The sequence below is a fragment of the Macrosteles quadrilineatus genome, unplaced genomic scaffold (assembly GCF_028750875.1).
Source record: "Macrosteles quadrilineatus isolate MER2022 unplaced genomic scaffold, UCM_ALF_1.0 Scaffold_9__3_contigs__length_116548681, whole genome shotgun sequence".
Classification (NCBI taxonomy): domain Eukaryota; kingdom Metazoa; phylum Arthropoda; class Insecta; order Hemiptera; family Cicadellidae; genus Macrosteles; species Macrosteles quadrilineatus.
In genome coordinates, this window is record NW_026542602.1 from 31,537,424 (window position 1) to 31,556,986 (window position 19,563).

Here is a 19,563-nt window from a genome sequence, read left to right on the forward strand (position 1 = left end):
AGATAATGGTTATAAAATAAAGGTCGTTTCATTTTTTAACAGACCAGAAAATACTAAATAACGAATGAGATCATATTTTAAGGAGTTAGTATTAAAAATTATACCTGTACCTTTGTGTTTAGGTTAAAGCAAAATTTGGAGCATGCATACATAAAAAAGAGCACCAAATTTAAATTGAATGTATAAACAACTTTATAAATATGTACTCTATTGAAAAAAAACTAATACTACTTAACTAATAACTAATTTGAGTTAACTAATTCATTAGGTAGACACTATGATCCGTCCAAAACCATCGCAATATGCTTCAACAATTACCAAAATGAAATAAATGGAAAGCCTCCAATATCGTGGAAATTAAACTGCCTCTAAAAAGATGTTAGTTATTACTACCTATAATTTGCATATTCACATTTCATGACGTAATTTTCAAACACCTACAATACCCAATAGATCGTCTAGCATCTGTTTCCAAAGCAATCAAACTCATTTTCCATTCTAGTTGTTTGATTTCCCACGGTACAACTTTGCAGGGCCATAGAATATGCAAATGCTCCGGTAGCAATGTTCCCATTGTATTGGCTATCTACTTATTGTAACGATACTCTATGCATATCGTCCAATAGTCTGGAATAAGTAGATTAGTGTTATCCTACTCAGTATGGTGCTTTATTAAGTTTTATTAGTAATTTAGGTGATTCTAATGTAAGCAATAACCATACTATTTTAATAATGTATTTTAAACTATTACTGCTTATTCAATTTTCTTTCTTGCTATTTAGGACTTTCTCCTATAGTAATCCAGAAAACTTTTACATATTTTTTGCCATGGATACAGTTTGACTGGTGTCGACTAAAGGTGGATAATAAAAACTCAATACATTCACCAATTATGTACCCATCAATATACAATAATTAGGATTTAAAATTTGGTAAAAAGGTCTAACAATTACAGAATTTATTGCCGTTCCGTCTCCCGAGCGCCGAGTATCAAATCGTATCATATCTGTAATGAAATGTATGTAAAATTAACGTCATTCCAGCTCTGATTGTCTACAATGCTCAATTGGGCACACGCCTTTACCGTAGTTCGTTGCTCTTGTGAATTCCAAATCGGCTGTCAAAACTGTCAGATTATGCCAGATAGCCTGCTCGGCGCTGGAGAGACGCGGCGCTCAGGAGACTCGGCGCTCGGGAGACTCGGCGCTCGGGAGACGAAATCAATTATTACAATTTGAATTTTACAGAGCCACCAAAATGTATACAAACAACCTTTTAAATGAAAAAAACACACTGCAATCCAACACTCTTTTTGAATTCATAATACAATTAATAGATAATAGCTTAAACAACGCTGCACTAGCCACGTCACCAGGACAAAGGTCAGATCACAACCAACTCCCGTTTCAGTAGAGTCTTGACACACTTCTGGCACGCCTCCATATCCTGCTCGTACATGGGTCGCAAAAAGTAAAAACTATGTAAAAACTAATATATTTAGGCAAGGTGTAAAAGGAAATTTAAAATCCCAAGTTAATAAGCTAATTCAAATCCCGTATAACTATTTGTTTTATTCGGCTAAGAATTTACGTAAGTATTATTATTGTGTTGGGTCCTACGCCATTTTCTTGGTAGAAATAATAATACATTATACATGAATAATACATTGTTGTAAAAGGACTTCAATTGAGTAGAATGATAATATGTTAAGGTTGAAGAGACCCATTTTAGAAAAAAATCTACTTGATTTAACTTACAGTTTCAAAATGGTGGTCATTAAAACTGTTTAAACTTAAATTACTCAAAAACGACTGATTTTAAGTAAGGTCATGCACACTTATATTTAGCATTTTTAATTCCCTATCAAACGGTACCAAGTTATAAAAAAGATTGAATGAGAAATAGAAATATTATGATTTTTTGTTGTAAAATGGGGCAAACCCCATAACAACATAATGTCATAACCTTATTCTACCCAATAGTACAACTAAAAATCTTAATATTTCAACTATTTCTCATTCGATCTTTTTTAACTTGGTACCACTTGATAGGGAAATAAAAATGCTAAATAATAGCTTTCAAGACATTTTTTCATCAAATCCGCCGTTTTTGTGTAATTTAAGTTTAACAAATTTAAATGGCCTTCATTTTGAAATTTTAAGTTGAATAAGGATGGTTTATTTTTATTACATGGGTCTCTTCTACCTTAACGTACACACCAAGTTTCGCAAAGATCGGTCAAAAATTCAAAGATAAAAATGTTTATGTAAAAAATAAAAAATGGCGGATATCTGGTTAACGAAGTGATTTTGGGAAAAAAAATCATACTTGATTTTCTCTTTATTTTGAACCAAAAACCACTACGTTAATTATTATGTCCCAGGCTTTTTTTAACACTATGTATAAACAAATATCATATCAATTACGTTTACCGATTTCAGTGAAAATAAAATTCTTTCTAAAAACTAAATGAAAATATTTTTTGTACAAATAGATAATATGGAAACATAAAATGCGATAGACTGAAAAACAGAAAATAAAGACGAAGATACTTATAGAAAAAACCTTCATCATTATTATGCACATTGTCCGTACGTTAAATCCTCTTGTTAAAAACCCACCACTTTACCGCACAAAGCTATTTCCTTCCCCATAACTTCCTGTGTAAAGTTACCTATTCATTTAGAATTAAGTCTCTAAAAGTACAAGTTAAGACCTTTCTCAATAACGGATGTTAAAGTCTCTAGAAGTAATTAATAATAATTAAAAAATAATAATTTAAGTGGCAGTATATTATTTAAGTTTTCTAGTTTTAATTAAATACCTTTCTCTAAAACTATAAAAATATAACTGCATTTTAAAAGTACTAGTCTGCCGTCTGATATATGTTGGGAATATTCGACTTTTAAAGTTGGTGTGCCGTGTAAAGTTACAGTAAGATGGAAAGCCAAGACGTTTGTTGCTATGGCAACAACAATACTACTCTATTCTAAAGGAAGAGTTTCAACCGAGCCTTAAACAAACTGGTCTCTTGAGAACGTGGATGCTGGGCTTGGATTGAATCTATGAGATGTTCCTAAATCTATTTGAACATACATAGCATTTTTAAACATATACCACACACATAATAATCAAACAAACAAATTTAATCTTTTTAAAAACTGTGTATGTTGTATGGAACACTTTACATAGCAATTTTATAATACTTTATGTATGATGAAATATGATTTGTGAATATAGTTCATTTTGTTATCACATGTGTTCTGTATAAGTTAGTTGTCATGGATACCAGTTGTGTTATGTGAAAAGTTATGTTGTGTTTTTGTATCAAGTAAATCTTGTACCTGATACACCTTTTGTCTTTATCATTCTACACAATTTAAGTCCTTCTACAAAAGGTTATGGACCCAGGATATTTTATTCAGTGCTTCATTTAATGCCGACTTCAGAAGTTTATAACAGCGATATAACTCAAAATTCATTACCAATTGAAAGGCTTAAAGGTCGTGAGAATTTTGATACATGGAAGTTTGCAGTACAAGCTTACCTGGAAAATTTGGATTTGTGGGACTGTGTATCTGGTGTAGAATAGGATAAGAAAAAGGGCACAAATGGAATTATGTACATATTCAAAACACGACCACCGCAAAGGCAGCTTGGGACAATTTAACGAAGGCTTTTGAAGATGATGGATCAAGCAGGAGAGTTAGACTTCTCCGTATTCTAATAACTACAAAGCTGGAAGATTGTAGTTCTGTTGAGGAATACGTGAACCGCATAGTCACAACTGCTCACAAGCTTACAAATGTGGGCCTGAAGGTGACCGATGAATGGGTTGGAACAATATTACTAGCTGGTTTACCCATCCGGTATGAACCAATGATAATGGACATCGAATCTTCAGGCAATAAAGTCACGGCGGATCCGATAAAAACGAAGTTATTGCAGGATGTGTCTCCAGTACAACGTGATATGACTTTTGCAGGAACTGATTATGCACTGTATGGTTCCAGTTCGAGAGGGACAGTTCACAAAGCGTATCAAAAGAACATAAACACTAGTAGTTCTGACAAAAATGTGAGGAAAGGTCCGAGATTTTATAAATGCTATGTTTACGGTCACGTCTGAAAGAATCTCGGTCACATCTACAAGAGTAGTGGGAAAAAAATAACGTAAATTCTGGCAAATCTAATACATCACTCTTTGCTGCATTTTCAACGCAATCAGGTGTTAGTAATGAGTTCTTTTTAGACAGTGGTGCATCTTGTTATTTATGTGTTGACGTTAATATGCTTCTGTTCGCAAGAAAAGGCCAAGCATTAACGATCACCACAGCTAATAATGAGACAATGGTGACTGATACCATTGGTGATTTGAAACTTCCGATATGTATTTCTGCTGAGGTCTCGGAAGTAAATGTAAGTAATATTTATTACGTGCCTAACTTAAAAGTTAATCTTTTATCAGTGAGCCAAATTGTAAATAAAGGAAACTCTGTGGTATCCAATAGTGATGGAGCCAAAGTTTTCAATTCAACATGTCAGCTCACTGCTTCTGCTAGTTTAATAAACAATCTGTTTAAGTTGGATATACTTACGAACACATCTGCATTATTCATGCAAAGCAATGGCATAATAAATAAATAAATGTTATAAAAGTTCTACGAGACTGGTAACATAATCTCTTGGCTCTTAAGCATACTTCTATAAATAAATAATTGCTAGGTAAAATGTAAGTAAAATGTATGTACTGATATAATACTGTGACGATATATTCACCTACGGCTTCTTATCAGTAGATATGTTATTCTTAGATATTCTTATCAGCTTCTTTGTTTTATAAAGTCGGAAAAATACTACCTTGTTTAAAAATAAATTTAATATTTTTGTTTAGTATGTAACTAAATAACTACATCCAGTAAGTTGTGGTAATCGGGAAGTTAAATTGAAAAAATATTTATATCAAAACATATAAAATGTTATTAGTATATAAGGAATTGAATCATTAATGGCTAAGAATTTATAACAGTGGTAAGATACAAATAATTTTTTTCGAAAATATATCATTCAACACTCTACATGTTTATCTGTGATCCACCATGAATTAATTTTACAGTATTTAAGTATAAATTTAAACAGCCCACCACAATAGTTCGGTTATGTTTACCAACCATGTCACTTAACTATATTATGATGACTAGTAATTCTGGGAGCAACGTTTTGGTACAATACAAGGATTAAACATAATATGCATGTTCCCAGAACACTTTAATATTTTGAATTGGAACTCGTTAGATTACTAATAATAATACCACATTATAATAGGCCCACAACTATAATGCCACAATACCACATTGAAAATCTTTTGTAGGTGTTTATTAATTTACAAATTGCATTGTGAATTCGTAATAACTCACCTACGAATTTCAATCATCGTTTGTTATTAGTTCAACCGCAATATCAATTTATAAACTAATTATTAGTTATTGGTTATTGGTTATTTATGTACTGCATTGGTTACTCAACACCTAGCAAATATATCTGTATAAACATCAAACATAACAAAGTTATCATTATTTAAGTGTACAGTATGATTTATTAGTTTGTGATTATCAATTGATTATAAACTATTATTAGGTATCCCTTTGAAGCGATTTAGATATTTAAATATGCTATAGAATCTAAAGGTTTTTGTTTAATTTCTATAGAGATTTATATTAAACAATAATGTGTCATTGTACATCCTATGCAGTGGAACTGTTTTTTTTTATGTCTTACGATTGATTAAAATTTTTAAGTATTCAATTGAGTATTCAACACCACATTTAATCTATTTCAACGAAAATGGTGAATTTTTTGTGTAAATTCGATGCCAAAGAAGTTTTATTATGATGAACCTTGTTCTGTAAAAGATTTATAATCCACTCAGTTGGAGGGCTTTCGTAAATAAATTGTTTTGAAGAGCTTTGTTCAGTATAAACTGTATTGAACAATCTGCTCTTTCTACCTTAGAAATACGTTACAAATTAATATCCTTTATATACAAGTTGTTTTATCAGGCTAATATTATGACCTAAAATTCATAGTAGGATAAATTTAATTGATAAATAATAGCTCGACCAACGTTACTTTATAAGACTTTTCAATTAAATGAGGTATGCATATATTCAGATTAATTCCGAAGATTAATTTACTTCACTTTGTTATGTAAGGTTGTGAAAAAAAAAAAAAAACATCTATAAAAATTACACACTGATTTGCAAAAAACCGTTTGTAGTTTTTTAAACAGCAAGCTACTAGCGTAAACTCTAACGACGTGTAGGTTTTAAGAATAAGTAACAGATAGTTAATAATGTTTTATGTTTATGACTATTACCTCAAAACTGTCTTTAAGTAAAATATATCTCTGTCATTTTATAGTTTCGCCTATATTTGTCCGTTTTAGGCGTTCTTCTTTATATATACCATATATATGCATATTTAACATTCGTTTTATTACTCAATATAAGTTATTTTTTGTTTATTATGATTAATTATTATGTTTCTTTATAAAGGGTTAAAGGAAAAAAGTCACCATTAAAATTTTATTCATCAACTATATTTTGAGTGTAGGCCTACGGAATGAGTTACAATATCCACATATGCATCAAGATCTACTCCGACTTTATTTCCCAAGACAATTGTGAAGTATCAAAGCCGCGTCTCATTCTCATTCTCATTCTTATATCAGAATTAAAATTTAAGTAAAAATTCTCTGTAAAGAAAATATCCATAGTATAGTGTTCATAGAACATTGAAAATAATAAGAATTAGATAAGCCATTTTTTTATATTTTAATACGCAATCGAAGTTTAACCACGTCCATTTTGTTAAGGATTGTTATAATTTTATCACTTTTTGTTTTAGAGCTGTTTACATCACTGTAGAGATGCCATACCATTTTACTCTCTTGGGTTGAAATGGAAACCAATGTATAATCTGCAATTATATATTACGGTAAATAAAATTTAACGGATACACTCTTAAGCCTTTTTTGTATTACCTTCTAGGTTTTCTTACAAAACTTCTCATGCTGACACTACTTTTTACCTTCCTAGCAAAGAAACACTGTGGGATCTTCAATTTTCTTTAGAGCTTATTTTAAAGTAAAGGAACAAAGTAAAGGTTAGCAAGAACGCCAACTCACTCATTAATTTAATCAGCTCAAATTGGCCATCTTTGTTAACTACAAAGCCAATACTTTAAGAATACTTGCCAAAATATTACTTTAATTTACTGTGAAACACTATTCTTTAACAAATCATAGATATGCTTCACTTAAAATTATTATTTTATAGGTTATCGATATACATAAAATAGGGAATAGTAGAAAGAAAACAGAAAAATGTTGTTTAATAATAAGAGATTATCATTATGAGAGTACTGCATACACTATTTCTCACCTAAACACACTTACAATTTAAACGGGCTTGGTGTAACTTATGTTTTTTGTAAAGCCCACTAATAAAGGGTGACATTTATTGGCATACGAAAAGCTTGTGTAACTAGAGACTTTCGATTTATTGTGCTCTTACTTCTTGAAGTTTGACCTGACAATAAATAACGTTCTTCGCCAGTAAATCACTTTGGAAAATCATTGGCTCGCTTTCTCACTTCTCAAGCTTCATTTTTAAGCTATATTTTTATACTTATTGAAGCTGCTATAGAATTATTTTGTATAAACTAAATTTATTATGTGCTTAAAACTATCCATGCCCTTTATAATTTTTTTATTTATTTATTGGGCTGCTACTAACTAGCTCACAGTAAGCACCTCAATGAGTTAACACCACGAACCGTATTTATCACTCAAATATGCTTTGAACCATGATAGGATGGAATAAATTACGTTAATGAAATAAATTAAATGGGCGTAACAAAGGGATTTCTATAACATCTTACAATCTAGAATGTCTATATTCAGTCTAAACATTTAACATTTTATAACATATGTTAAACATATTTCCGATAGCCAATTGATAGTCTAACTTCGATCTCCAAAGCAATCAAGCTCATTATATTTCGAGTTGTTTTATTTCCTTCCGTACAACTTTGCAGGGCCATAAAAATTCCCCTGTATCAATGTTCCCATTTTATTGACTACCTTCTTATTGTAACGATACTCTTTGAACAGCGACCAATTGTCTGGAATAAATAGATGAACGTTTTTTACTCAACATGTATTGCGTTGTTATGAAGTGTATAGTGGTTTATTTTAAATTGTAATGCAATGCAATGCCTTTCTTGTATAAGCAATGCAACGGATATTCGTCTGTAAAGAACATTTAACGAATAATTAGATTTGTATATTTATTATACTTAATTGCGGACAACAGGTAAAAGCCCGGTAAACCTTTGACTTGGCCGTCCTTCCCAATGTAGATCATTTAATAATTACTCCAACCGTTTAGCCTAGTTATCTGCACCTTCATATACACTTCGAAGAACTAAATATGTAGAAAAAGCTCCGGCTTTTTCCCCCCTAAACCTTTGAACTGCACCCAAGTTAGTAGCTTGGACAGTTTTATAATATAATTGTTTACTTTAATACTTTTAATTGAAATGGCGACCATACGAAGGTATTTTTTTGAGTGGTGCGATCTTGTGGTCTTATTACTGACATAAGACCGCCATGTTCCTTAGACAGGATTGTTAATAAGCCCGTACAGCCAATGGCAAATATGGAACCAGTTTATACGGTAGTGAAATCAGAACCACATTTTTGCCTTGTAATTTATAATTTGGTCTAATTATCAGGATAGAACTGCGGATAGTCGTAGTCCTCACTACCTACGTTAATCCACGTAGTATTGGCGTTAATCCACACCAGAGAGTATCGCATCCACAGATCACGGATATTATTGATAATAAATTAATTACATTTGTTCTTAATCAAGGGAAAAGTAATTCATTCCGGTATGCCTTAGTCATGATGAAATTATCATCATTATTCTTTGTTATAATCATAATTGTATCATTCGAGTAACCACTAAACAAAGAATAATAAGGGAGAAGTACTTGAAATAAACAGCCAGTAAACGTAATTTATAATATATTTTAAAAATGAATAAAACTCACTTTGCTATAAAATCCAGGACTACCAAGTTAAATAAGATATGAGAGAAGAAAAGTAGATTACTTGCTTGGTAATAGCTAAGGGATGATGGGAGTAAGGTAGTGAAGACAGATAGAATACATTAGCATGAATACATTAATGTCAAGCGTCAGACTAACTTTAAACTAAGTCTAGACTTGAACCAACTCCTTTGAAGTCAAACTTATTTCCCAGTATAGATCAAGTATCGACATTATTTATTCATAGAATATTTGGTATTCCGGTGAAACACTGACTTTGTTTGTGGTTTAATGATAAATTGCTAGTTGTGAGGAAACTGAGTAGAGCAATTTTTTTTAAAAATTTTAAACATAAAATACTAAAATATTAATGTGCATTTTATTAGGTGAAACATATAAAACCAAATATACATGCTACCAAATATATAATCGACCAGCCAGTATATTTCGTTCATATTATAAACATAAACAAGAAGTAAAGAAATTTTCAAAAAAAATAACACGAAGATTGGATTTTTTAAATGTATTTATTTATTTCCATGGTTTTCAGCTCCAGTCAATACAACTACAAAAATTAATTTAATATTTCAAACTTTATTCTTAATGCTACTAAAAAAACATTCAGTAAGCTTGTATGGTATTAATAAATGTACGCGTAGTTACATTGGTTTTGTATCCTTCTTAAAAATAAAAATAAAAGATTCCATTAAGATTATTTATTGTTTACATCTGCCATCCCTTATTAGCCTACACTGTGGCTTGTAATGTGAGAAAATCGGGTATACATTTTACTTATCGTACATAATATGGGCCTGTTTATGTAGTGTTGCTTGATTAATAGTATTTCAATTTAAGTTTTTATCGTATAGTATTAATTTTGACTCCGTATATTTTTCCAATGTGGTAGGAAGCCAACAAAATGATAATTTTTGAATAGCTAAATGGGGAGCAGCTTTATATTTAAAACTGCATACAGTAATCCATGAACTTAATACTTTTACAAAAGTAATCATACCTACATAGCAAAATTATATCACCACCATCATGATAAAATAAAACCATGTAAGTGCTAGCTAGAAAACTCTAGCAAACACTTATATTGTTTTTTTTTTACAAAAAAAACGCGATAGTAAGCGTTGAGCATACAATGTAATCTTGTTCTCGTCTAAGTCCTATATGTTTGTGAGCGGTGGTTTGGATCGATTCACTCCAAGTGTGCGGACACCCACAACTCAGTCGAATGGTTTCTGCTCCACTGATATAAAGTGTAAAACCTTCCTCTCTGTTACACGTTTCAAATGAAATAGATAATTTATTCAAATTGCAACAGCATCTTGGAATATTTAACCAATATTCCCTGATAATTTTGTTTACAAATCCATAATAAATCTTAAACCCTTAATTTAAATAATTTGCCACCTATTATCCACGCAAAGAAAAACTTTTTAAGTTATTTAAGTGAGTTTAATCAATCCAAATATATATATAAATCAATACATGTAAATGCACCATTTATAAGCATACGTTAGCTTGTTACAAATTGTTTCAGGTTTACGTTAAAAAATTAAAAATTTTATCATGGGATGGCAACTAGGTTGTCTGAATTGACTTAAGTGGTTGATATTATCTGATTACTGGCAGTCTTGCTATTTGTACCGTTTTCAACCTTTGACGAACTTCATTATAAAGAATATTTTATAACTTAATTTAATCATTCTGACCTGATGGTGTGCTCCATCCGAAGCACAACACAGCTGCAGTCTTAGTAAAATACAAAAGATCGTGGACAGTAGTCAGGTATATACTGTATAGTAATATAAAACTCTAAAGTAAAAAGTTTCAGTTTAAACAACGTCAACACAGCAGGGTAATTTCATTAGGGGAGTTATGAGTAAAGGGTAATTGTTCAATAGATGAGATGATTGATTTGTTACTGCGAAAGATCAGTTGGCCAGTTGGCATTGGCCAAAACTTGGTGAGATGATTTTAAACGTACAGCACGTCACATAAAAATCTCTCCACACTATTTTTATCCAATATAATTATTTGCTATTGTTGTTGACTGATTGATTAATTAATTAATCATAAAATGCAATGGACTTAGTCAGAAACAATGCATAACTTTAAACACATTCAACCGTGCAACATAATTAGATCAACCTTTTTAACCTATGCACGTTTCCAATTATTGCTCCTTGCAATCAATTTCAAGATTAATATGTGTACAAGATGAATAGACATTCCAACATGAGTCTGAACGGATTGCCTTTGAGCAATTCTATCTCCGATATCATATCTTTGTGTAGTAATTAGAAGTGATATCTCCATGTTGAGATATACGGCAGTCGTTTATGAATGGAACTCCCACATTCTTGTTTCAGCATCGAAGAAATGTTGTAAAGCATGTTACTTTGGAATTAGTTTTTGGGTCGGATTAGTATTTGTGTAGTTATTCAAATGAATTGTACAACAGACTATCGACAGATTTAAATTGTTTCAACATTTACAAAAAATATGTTTACAAAAGCAACCTACTAAGGGATATTGTAAATTTGTGAAGATAGTAAACCTTTGTTTTTTCAACGAGCAGTGGGTTATTTTATATTGATGTGTATACGTATTGTTAAGCATTATCTTTCATTAAGCAGTATGAACAATTTAATAACAACGGTATTCATGTTTAAATCAATTATGGTCCAACAGCAGTGTACGTTTAAGTTATTCATAATTTTTTTAATTTACGAAAACAATATGGGGTTTTGATTCCATATTTCCAAGTTAAATTGTTTTTCAAATACTCGTGGGAAATTTCTAGCTGAGCCTTTCCTAAAAACCCCAAAAATATGAAAAATTGGGATTGTAAGCACATTTTCAAAAACAGTTGTTAAATAAAGAGCTTTACGTTTATAACAATGGCTTCTACGAGTGATGCGGATGCTGTGAAAGGTTTTTTATCACAGTATACGTATATCTTAATTTTCAATGTAATTCCTTCACTATTTTCAGCTTCGAATTTTATTCGCATTAAGCGTTTTGCAGTTATCAACAAATATGTTTCACCTTTCTAAACCCTTCCTTATATGCCTTTTAAAAGGTCAAATATTGTATCTCAAACTAATGACATTGATAAATTGACTGAATATAAGAGTAAAAATAAATCTACCTCGGTTAAATTAATAAACATGCATCGTCGTATGAATATTTATACTAAATTAGAAATTAAGTAATTATTAGTAAACAAAATGGATATTTAACATGTAGGCACTGAAGTTGAATGTGACCTTTATGTGAAGTAATTCATAATAGTTTCGTATTATGTTTCTATGGATAAGCAATGATAATTCGGTTCAGAGAGAACCATTAAATCTTGCCTGTGTTCGTTTGAGTTGAAATGTTCCAACTGATTGAGCCGTCATTATTGCTTACCCCCAGTGGGCAATATCAGCCAGTTTGTTTCAGTTTAATATAAAGGGTGTCCCAATAAGAACGCCGGATTTGAAATGTTAACAAACCATATATTTTCTCGCTAAATTTACAATATGAAACATGAATCTTAAAGCATAGTATCTCCGATTAGTAATTGAGTATTATGTCTTGTAAGTGCCAACCTGCTGAATACTGACAAGCTCGACATCTCTTGACAAAGTTTTCCATCACTTTTTCACACACTTCCAGTTGAATTCCATTAATGGCACGAATCATTTCCTCCTTCAAGTCTTGGATTGTTTGAGGGTTATTGGCGAAAACAAGCGACTTTAAATATCCCCAAAATAGAACTGAGCCAATTTATTCGAACTTATAAATCAATCTTCGGACAGATGGATCATTTGGTGCATTGTCCCGGCCGTAAATAGCGCGCAGCTTCCGTACTTGTAATGCACTTTAACTATGACCACGCGTTATTCCGTCGTGTAGCGATTCATGACTACAAATGGGACCTAATACTGATAACATTGCCTATAATTTGGGAATTCCTATTGATATACAGATAAGGATAAGACGCTCCTCAAATCCGGCGTTCTTACTGGGACACCCTTTTACAAATGCATTTGCTGTTTATGTCATCCATTGCGTGGCTTAATCCAAATTTGCGGTACCTTATTTTGCTGTATTGTCTGTATAAAATAGCTGCATCACAACAATAGATAATGTTATAACAAAGAAAAGATAAGAATGTACCTCAATACTATCCTTTAACTGTATTTCAACCTAATAAAATGAACTGTCATGAGTTTTTGGAAATTTTCGAACCCAACAAAGTACAAGAGGCGTCCAATGAGTATTAACAAAAAAACTAACATGCTAGTATGCAAAGCACTTTATAACTAAACAAGCTCAAATTAAAAGAAATTTCAATAGTTTATTGAGAACTAAATAAAGAGAGGTGGTTAATTTTATCCATGGTCTAAATTTATCCTTCTATAAGTGGTGCCTTCCTTTCTGCATTAATTTTGTCTGTTTTGACAAACACCCAAATAAATTTATCAAAGATTTGATATACTTTTTAAAAAAAAAAAAGCTTAACTGCCTGATGAAAAGAAGAGTTTTTAACAGGAAGCATTATTAGAAATAGATGGAATATACCATTAGTTTTAGTTTCATATTTGGAATTAAAAATATGTTTTTAGAAATAAAGGCAATATTCGGATCGTAAACTACAACCCCATCTCAAAATAAAAGTTTAATTTTATAGATAATGAAACAAAAAACATTGATAAATACAACATACATTTTAAACAATAAGCCTACAATTCACTCAAATACATTACTGTTATACCCTAAGAAACTGCTATGATGATAGTTAATTTTAGTCAAAAAGTATTTTGGAATTAATATAGACTGAGTTTCTGAAAACAAACTGTCAAATTAATTTTAATTATTCAATGAAGTTAAAATTTAGCTGTTTGAACTAAATAATGTTAACAAAATTCGACAAAAAAATAATTAACCTACATACTAGGATTTTCTAACCAAAAAACAATGTGACAACCTCTTTTAGGTATTTTTACATCGAGATCTTCTTAGTGAAACAATAACAAAAACCTTAACACATTACCAATGTAAACATCTTAACGTAACATAAAAAATAGTGCAGATATTAATTATTGTTTTTTAACTGGTGGTATGAAGAAAAAAATATTTAAAAACATGTTCGAGTTATTTAAACTTTTTCTCTGCTCGGTGTTTTCGCAGAGAGTATATTTCCTGGGGCGTTAATATGAACACAGGCGGACGGCCGGGCCTGATACAGTTCTATTGTATTCGCGATATTAAACCTTTGTATATTTCAAACCAAACCCAGTCTAAATAAAAATACTTTTGTTATTTTATAATAGATTTTGTTGTGTTATTTTGTTAAACAATCATTATTAAGTTATCAGTGAATATAGATTCAATTTAACATAAGGTATTAGCATGAAGTAAATTTTACATTGTATTAAAAAAATTTATTTAATTCTATTTAACATAGTATTAAGTATTCCTTCTCCTATTACTTCTTAAATTATAAAGTTATGAAAATAATGGCGTATACTAATATAGGAACTATACCCTTACAATTGATTGTTATTCTTGAACAGTCATAAATTAAATGAGTTTAAAGACCTTTGTGTATTCTCAGGTGCCTACCTAGAAAGATGTTAACGCTACGTCCTTTTATATGACCTTTTAATTATTAAGATTCATCATTAATTGTATCTCAACGGTTCTCAGACTTTTGTAACTTTTCATAACATACGTTTTATCACAAGTCTTACCTAGGCTTATCAAAAACAATTTATGCGAAATTCAGAAAATGAGTCATATTGTTTCTGTTTGACAAAGCTAAGTAACACGTTCTAAAAATTCTTTTTATGACAACATAATAAAATATTACAAAAATGAACTCTTTCGTTTTGTTAAAAGATTAAATATATCATATTCAAAGAAGTGAGAAAGCTTAGTAAATGCGCCTGTGTTTTGCTTTTTTAAATTATAAACCGTTGCTTTCATTTTATTAAAGAATTAATACAATTCAAATTTACCAACGCAATATATTTATTTCCGTTTAATTAGTTTTTGTGCCTTTTCAGATACCAATATTGCTCAGTAGTATTTTGTGTATGTAAAGAAATGTAACATGTATTTTTAAAAACTTCTTTAGTATTTTTTCGTGTTATCTAAGCCTATAGTGTAAAATGATTTATAGAGTTATAGTGTTTATAAAATGCTTTTTAATATTTTTTTTTTAATAAAACTATATATTTCTAACCTGATATGTTGGCATACGAGGATCCTATTTCAATATGATCGCTCTTTGTTGCCCATTTGTATTTTTAAACCAGGATATACGAAGTTTTAATCGTTAAATGGTATGAAAATTGCTATTCAAGCAAACATTTAAAATTTGCTGCTTCAGTTTACTCAATTGTCACAAGGTCTTAAGAAATGAAAATTTTACGCATGTTATAATAATTTTTTAGCAACAGATCAACTATTTTTTTTTTTTTTTGCCAATCCAAAACATAATATGAGTTGATTAGTTAAACCAATGTATTATGTAATTTGTTAAGTTTCAATCATACAAAGCAAAATAAAGAATATGGTTCCGAACATGCGCCTCAAACAAGGTATTGCATGTCAAATTCCTTTTCCTGTGTTAACAAGTATACAGTGAGGAGAAAGCTTTAAAGTATTAAGCTACCCAATAAACTAAACAAAAGAAAGATATATTATATAGTTTGTTTTTAATACTGTCAATTGTTATGCCCAACCTGTTTGCGGGAAGCTGCCAAAAGTCTTAGAAACATTATATGGCTCATGTAAATGCAATACACTAGATTATACTAACTAAATTTCATTATTTCCTGAATCTTCTATATTACCTACCTGTCTACCTATTGCACTTGAATGCTTACTTTTGCTTACATTCTCCTAAACTATAAATTCTGCAGCTTTGGAGGATAACTTGTTTTCTCAAAGTGGGAAACAAGCTCAGTAGCTCTTGAGGAACATAAATTGTGCAACACCATGTGTAAATTACGGTTGTATGACTGAATTATTTTGTTTTAGACTAACCAGACAAAAAAACAAAAACGTTCTGTTAAAACATCAGACAAAACCAAAAGGCGGAAGGCTATATCTTTGGGCGGAGGGCTTGATTGGACCGCATGGAATTAGGAGTTCTGAGCTATATTCCGATCTTAATTACAGGTTCAGTTATCCAATTATGTACCAATGTATACTATTATTTTATTTCGTTAGTTGTAGTCGTCAATTATTTTGTTGATTAGTTAAGTAGTCATTTTGTACTTACGTATGAATTTAAGAAATTAAACAATATCATAATTAGTGCAATTTCATCACAGTGAATTTATTGCTTCTTCTAACATATTAGAAATGCCTTAAACTGACTCAAACTACTCCAGACAAGAAACTGTTGTTTAACTGTAATAAAATGTAATAATATAAGTTATACATTGTTATGTTATAATATTTAATATTTAACAATATAAGATATATATATTGTTATGTTATAATATTTAATATGTAATAATATATATACTAATGTTTCGTGACGCTTCAGTCCAGTTGGGTTTTGGCTCCCTAGGATCATGTCCTTCCCCTTCAGCCAGTCTTGCTTACTGTTAAAAAGTGCAACTTTAAACGTCTTGCGCGACCTCCGATACCTTAAAATGTTAGTTAAAGGGGTGTCAAATAGTTTTTTTACTTATAAACATATAAAAATATAAATTTTCCGTCCAATATAAAAGTTTTGTAAAAACTATTTATTATTAGAAACATTTTATTATTTTCACTTTCTCATTCAAAAGTATAATAAACTACTACTTATTGCATCAAATACGTGCTCTAAAGAAATTAGTTACAAGTTCTCAAATAAACAGAGTCCCTTAAAGAAAATGAAATATTCATACACGAAATAAGTATAGTTGTAGGATACTAGGCTTCGACCCGGAACCGCTTTAGACATTACTTCAGGCCTTCTGTGTTATCACAAGCTATAACTGAGCATCCAGGCTCTGATCCCCGTGCTATATTACTAGAGCAGCTCACTCCTAGGGCAATAAGGCAACACCGAGTATATTTAAAGTTACATTTCGTATACCCCACTTATCCTCACGGAAATCATGCTTTTGTTTACACATTGGTCAATCTATTTTTTTCTACGACATTATCCAAGTTGCTTTTCAAATTAGCTTGTCTTATCAGTGCTATTCTAGGACGTGTACAAACTGTAGTACCACTTACTATTGTCGGGTGTAATCCATGTCCAGTGATGAAGCACTCACGATGCACAGTCAACACTCCCGCTACTGTGCGAGGCGCGGCGCACACTAGGCTTACAACCGGGCGCGCGCACTCTGTCGAATCGATAGCACCGCCCTACCCTAAGCCCTATTTATATTCTAATCGGAACTTAAAGTGGCCCTTACTCGGACAGACATTACCCATTAAATTACCACCTTGCCTATAGCAATAGGTCACATAATAACACGTGAGTAGACAGCAGCGAGGTGGTGAAGATGCTGTATTTGGGAGAGTTAAAGTAATTGAGCGCTATTGGTGCTATGTAGGAGAAAGTCTACATTTAACTGTTAATTTAAAAGGGGACGTAAATTGACCATCTTCTTGACAAAATGCCTATTGAAATACCATCTACCTATCGAATGGAAGTCGAATGGATTCTCTCAATCTTTGCAGGTAACGAATTTAAGTGTTTTAATTTAAGTTATGTTTACATATTGAAAGAGAACGATAGAGAGATTTACTTCTTATATTGTTTATCCACAGTTCAAATATAATTCTGAAAAAAATATAACTCTATTAAAATTAACGGCTAGCTTGTAGTAACACGTGGGTAAAACTAGTAAAAGTGAGTCTGGGCTTTGAAGTGTTAAAGTAATGGTTAAAGATAATAATGAATTAGTGATTACTATACCCGTTATACTACTTTTACTGATAGTCTGAACCTAACCATTGATTTTCAGCATAACAATTTAAAAGCTCTTTTGTTGGTAAATAATACCGATTTAATTTTATCTGATAAAATCCAGGGTCGTCTAAAAGCAATAGAGTTGAACTCTTCTCTCTTAATTGCTTCGACTTCTATGTATATTTTAAAGGTCTCATTTAAATAATAATGTTTAAGGATCTTGTACATTACTTTTTAAACAAAAATCCGTTATACGGTACTAAAACAAACCTTATTAGAAGCCTTATAAGTTTTATAAGTAAAACCTTATAAGTCTTACTATAAGCATTTTCTTGTTAAGTTAAATGTCGAAAGGCCTCAATTCATTAATTTGTGAAGTTGCTACTCTTACATTTAACAAAGTTTTAAAGTTTTAGTTACTTGAAATCCATTGCGGACTTAAAAAGAAAATTATGTGGTTGAGAGAAGTTATTAGGTAAAACGATTGACAAGTTTTGCGATTGTAATAAAAGTCTGGAAAGTTTTAAATGAAATCGGGTCAACGAGTTAAACAATAAAAGAATTGAAATAATGATTGCTTGTAATTTATCAATGTATCTCAATCAACCTTTAAACATTCCATTATTAAGTAAGCATAATTCCGTTTTTAATTGGTTTTCCGCTTTTAGTGATAATGTTTATTTGTATATAGGCCCATAGCTATTCCTGGTCTCTGTAGGTCTAATATTTTCGATTTATCATACCATACTACATTTTGATAAATAACATGGATTTTTTTACAAATTCCTGTAAATTGAGTGAAAAATTGTTGTTACCGCCCAGAAAGAGAACACATTTCACAATCTTCAAATGATTTGTAAACAACGAATGTTTATTTGCACTTTCCTCTTTTAAAATTGATAAACACCAAGGAGAAGTTATGTTTGCTCTTCCACGTTACTCGCAGGAAATATGTAAAACAAAGCTCACTTGTTCTGAAACACAACTCATGTAGGTAAATCATTTGTTATCTTAGCAGCTTAAGATCGATTATGCGTTTTCATATTTTAATCTAACAATGTAAAAATGTCTAGAATCTTCTCGAATAAGTAAGAATACCCATTTTCATTTTCAGGTTTTTTTTGTCATACTCTTCTGCGTTAGGGTCTGGAAATTATTGTGAGCTAAAATTGATATTTCGTAGATTAGAAAGGTTTCTCATACGTAACATTATACTTTAAAATAATTTATCCAATTGCTTAAGTTACTAGTTTTCTTTGCATAAGAGTAAATACTGTTCATAAAATTATAAGTAGTATTTATTAGTACGAGCTGATAAAGTAACGATATATTTTATATTTCTAATTGGCCGGTTCCAGTTTCAAATTCACATTTTTACTAAAGAAATTGAGAACTTTCGTATGATCTTTTCTTAATTATCGTGTCAAATAAGTGTGCCAATAGAACTATACAACAGTTCTTGTGATTTTATGCTACAAAAGCATCGATTCGTTTTCACTTAAACCTAATTTATATCAA

At 30.9% G+C, this 19,563-nt stretch overlaps 1 protein-coding gene across 1 annotated transcript in view; it reads right to left on the minus strand.

Annotated features, from left to right (window-relative positions):
• Positions 1-17,452, minus strand: part of LOC129004085 (neuroligin-4, Y-linked-like) — a 42,916-nt gene extending 25,464 nt beyond the window's left edge. The window contains exon 1 of the mRNA XM_054432476.1: positions 17,361-17,452. The gene's annotated coding sequence lies outside the window, so the exon portion shown is untranslated. The remainder of the gene's footprint in view (positions 1-17,360) is intronic.
• Positions 17,453-19,563: the final 2,111 nt, after the last annotated feature.